Raw genomic sequence first — 4,787 nt, forward strand, 5'->3', positions numbered from 1 at the left:
CAAGGCAGTTAGAAACAAACCAGGGAAATACAGTCAAGTGAGCATCACAGGAATGGTCGGGAAACGTTCGTAGAAACCTCTGAATGTGATAATTAATTCGGACTTGTCCAGCCAAGGTTTGATGAAGGAGTCAGCATGGTTTTGTCCGAGGAGGTGATGCTTAACAGATCTGTTTAAAGGTTTTGGGGAAGTGATCAGATTTTTAAATGAGGGGAGTGAACATGATGTACTGTATGTGGGTTTCAGCGAGATCCCACACGGGAGACTGACAACAGGGTAAAAACATAAGCAATTCACGGTCACGTGGTGTCAGAGAAATTCATTCCAATTGATCAGAGACCAGATACTACACTGGCAAGCAGCTTGATTAAACAAATTGATATTTTGGGAAAGAAATTGACCAGGCTGACACAGAACTGATTCTCCGCACTGATGGCCAGAATGTTCTAACCCAAGCAGTGGGTGCAGACAGTTTTCATAGGGGTACAACACAAAGGTGATAATTGTAAAGCAGTAACAGTACAGTGGTGAAAATTGTAAAGCGATTAAAACAAGAACAAACTGAATGAAATTTAAACAAACGTCTGGCAGTACTAATTCATTTGTAATTGACTCGGGATATTCCAGCCATCTCCTGGAATAGGTGAGAATGTCTTCTCGAGTATTTCCTGTCTCCACGAGTATGTGTAAATGTTCCTATTCTTGGCTTTCAGTTCTGTCCATTGTTTTCCTCCTGGGATCAAAGTCTTCCGGGGTCTCTCAGTCTGCCTCTTTGTTTATGCGCCTTCGGTTTATATGGGAAACGAGTTTGTGCTTAGGGTATTAGGACTGAAGTGATGATTGAGGCTAGGAGCTTACTGTGAAGGCTGTTTGAGAAGTTATTATCTGGTCTGGGAGTAGATTAGAATGTCTGGATTCTATATTCGCCTCTTTGGTCAAGACTGAGACATTGTAGGTGTGTTCTGTGTGCGTTGGCAGGCATGATTCCTGTGTTTCACCGACATACTTCTGTTTTTTTTATGTGGTTATGCGATGGTTGGGCAGTGTAGCAGATTTTCTCCGAAAGTTCGCCCTTCTTTTGTTAAGAGCATGTTGAAGAAGTGCAAAGTAGACTGGACCGGGGAGGCTATCAGGTGGTGGGGATTTGATGTCAGAGAGGTAGTAGTCAGTGTCTGAATCTGATCGAGGGTAATTTGTGTCAGGGGAGGGTATCTCACTCCAGTGAACTTGTACAAGCTGGGTTGTGAGGAGGGCAGGGGTAACAGTGCTGTACAAAACCAGCAGTAGCACATACGGAGGCCCATGACCAGGATAATGGTACCCACAACTGCATTACGGGATATCAGATCCTCCAGAAGTTCAGTGCCCCGTGAGCGAAGCCATAAGGTTGCCCAGGTCCACATGTCTCAGTGGGACTCCGGTTCATTTGAGACAGCACCAGCCTGTGGAAAGCGGTGTGTCAGGTCCGTAATATTTTCGCTGGGGTCAGGAATGTAGGTACAGCAGTCTGTGCCAATGAAGACGCTAGTGCCCCTTTTGTGGCCAGCTAGTATTCCGGGGCCATTCTGTTTTGTAGGGCGACAGTACGAATGGCGACAACCTCTGCATTCAACTGGGCAAGCACTTCAGCCGTAGCATGTTATCTCCTCCAGCGTGGTAGCCAGCTGATGTGCCTCTATGTCGAGGCGCAGGGTTTCGTAAGTGGACACAAAAACGGTGGTGGGGGGCCATCTCGTCTCGGGCAGTGAGGGTGCGTTTTCTGTGGGAATAAGCTTCTGGAAGGGAGACGGCTTGGAGTGGTAATGGAGTGGTACTACATACCACATGCCAGCCCATGACAACGCCAGCCGGGGTATGCCTTGTGGTAGCAGATAAAATAAGTATCATTGTATGTTCTTAGGTGGTGGGTTTGGGATCCTGTCCAAATATTATTGAAAATGGAATTGTGGGCAGACATGTTGTGGCCAAGTAAATCCAGGATGCTGCACTCTGCTACAGACCAGACTGCGGCAGGGGTCAAGACCAATGAGTTAGTACATCAGCTCCACCCAGCCACCCATGCGGATGGCTGGCATCCTTTTAGGCACATGGTTTCTCTGCGTGAACTCCGTGCGGTGGTGTCAGTGATGGCCAAGTTTGGGTGTTCATGTGAGAGGTTCTGGGTTGCGTAGAACCATCCTGTGAATTTGTCGAGGTGGTATCCTGCGGATTTCCAGTAGTCTGAGCTATTAGCCACATGAATGACCGGTCAGGTTAGCAGACTGAGCGTTGTGACCCCTGGGACCTGTCCAGTTTCAGCCACAATTCTGCCATCTCTGTGGTGTTAAAAGGAACTGCGCAGTGGGGAATGCCGCCGTGGGAATGTTCAGGTACATGGGCACAGACCCAGCAGCTGGTCTCGTTTACCTTTGGGCACAAATGTGGGTCATGTCAAGGAAAATGTTCACCCACGGCTCAAGGTGGATCAAGTGCCCTGTTCTGTGTGCCCTGTTACCGATCAGTGGTGGTGGGCAGGTTAGACCAAGAGTGATGATCCCAATGGTTGAAGCGAGCAGCTGGATTCCTTTATGGTGTCTGGAACTTTATCCTGTTCTGCTTTGTTGTCCTTCTATGGAGGCGGACCCTCTTTCACTGGGTCGCATTCTGGTCTCCCTGAGAGCGTGACAGCTGTCGTGGCCGTGAGACAGACCAAGAGTGGTCCTTTCCATATCGGGGAGAGAGAATTTTTCGGTAGGGACTGTCTCATTACAAAGTGCCCAGTTTAAACGGGTGAAATGGTTCCTGCCGTGGTGTGGATACGACAGCTTTATTTTTGTTTGCTTTTTTTTGTACCCCCACACTATTGTCTAACTGCGGTAGTGCCTATTTTTTCCTCAGCACCCATGTTGTGATGTGTGCAGGTTTGAGACACAGTGAAAGACACAAGGTAGACACAAGGTGCACGAATCTTTATTTAGTTTCCACCAGCAGGAGGATAAGTAGCACTCAAGTACATCACAGCTTTTAGCAAATCTTGGTTTACAGTGATCCTTCTACTAATGGCTTGAACGTAATCCAAGAGAGTTTCCTGTGTTAAGAGTAGCGCTCTATCATTGGGTAGTTTGGGGGGTCCGGTGGCTGTGGGCATGGATCGTTCCATTAGCACTTCAAATTGTGTAATTTCCGTCGTTAGGTTTCCCTGTCCACTTACTGTGTGAAGTACCAGTGGCCGGACGTCAGGCCAAACCAGTCCTGTGTCCCGAGTGATTTTGGGGAGGGTGGTTTTGAGGGTGCTGTTCATTCTCTCCACCATTCTTGATGACTGGCGGGTGGTACAGACTGTGGTATCTCCAGGGTATCCCAAGGGCGTCACAGTCAGCAGTAATGAGCTTCGCGGAGAAATGGGCACCATCCCCCGTATGTTTCTATGCGCCCTGGGATATAAAACTCTTCTCATAACGTCCTGCAGGATACACATTACCACTGCTCTGGCGTCATTTTTTTTTATGGGAAATTACTCTACCCATTTTGAAAACATGTCGACAATAACTAGGACAAATTTTTATTCCTTCTTCTGAGGCACGTGGACAAGGTCAATTAGAAGGTGGGTATATGGACCCTCAGGAACTGGCATGTAGTCACTTTTGGCCATCGGCTTCCCTGCATTTTTCGTTAGAAAGATGAGGCACTGTGACAGCAGAGCGTGGGCAGCTGCAGCGACTCCCGCTGCCTATCAGGAATGGCTGACAGCATCTTGCCTGTGCGCCCGATTCCGTGTATCACCAGGGCCAGTAAGTGCAGGTGGGCTTTCAGTTAAAAGATGCAGGGGTAGGTAAGAACCTGTAAGAACAGTGATTGTATGGCACCAATGCGGGCCAATGCGGCCCTCTCTTCTGGCGTGGCGGCTTGCTGATCTGTTGGGACTGCATCGAGAGAGTCGGGGGACTCTGGCGGTTTAACCACCCTGGGGGTCTGCAGGCCATACGTGGCCAGGGGTAGTGCAGATTCCTGGGTGGCTGCATCAGCTGAGGCATTTGCTTGGGTGACGGGTTCGGTGGCAGAGTTATTGGCATCACATTTTATAATTGTGACAGCGGCAGATAGCAGAACTGCTTGTTGGATGTTGGCAATGAGTGCAGTATGTTGGAGTGGTCTGCCTGCTAAGCTGATGAACACCCTCTGTTTCCATATTGTGCCAAAGTCCGGAACGACTCCAAAGACACATCTGGAATCTGTGTAGATATTGGCTGTGCTACCCTGTGCCAAGAGGCAGGCTCTGGTGAGAGAAAAGAGCTCTGCCGCCTGTGTGGACACCCCATCTGGTAATGCAGCTGATTCGAGATGGTGATGGGGGTGCAGATGGCTTGGCCTGCTCACATGTATTTGTCTGATGGCCAGAAGGAAGAGCCGCTGGTGAAAAGAATCTGGTCCGGGTTGTCGCAGACCGGTCAGGACACCTGTTGAACTAGGCAAAAGTGAGGACTGCAGATGCTGGAGGTTAGAGTCAAGATGAGAGTGGTGCTGAAAAGCACAGCAGTTAAGACAGCATCAGAGAAGCAGGAAAATCTGGCAGGAGCCCTTTGTCAGGAATGCTAAACCAGGTCCAAGCAGTTGTGGTTGTCTGCAGAATCATGTTAGGTGTGCGGAATTAATGTGGCAGGGTTCAAAGCGAGTGCGCGGTGTAGGGAAAGGTATGCCTAGATCATAAAGCGACCTCATGACCAGTTCTCTGAGTTGGATTGCTGCTGAATTAAGCAGCAGGGAAAGTGACATTGAAACCAAAACAGTACACGGGTGATCTAGCATAA

This window comes from Chiloscyllium plagiosum, unplaced genomic scaffold, assembly GCF_004010195.1.
Source record: "Chiloscyllium plagiosum isolate BGI_BamShark_2017 unplaced genomic scaffold, ASM401019v2 scaf_11537, whole genome shotgun sequence".
In the NCBI taxonomy this organism is placed as follows: Eukaryota; Metazoa; Chordata; class Chondrichthyes; order Orectolobiformes; family Hemiscylliidae; genus Chiloscyllium; species Chiloscyllium plagiosum.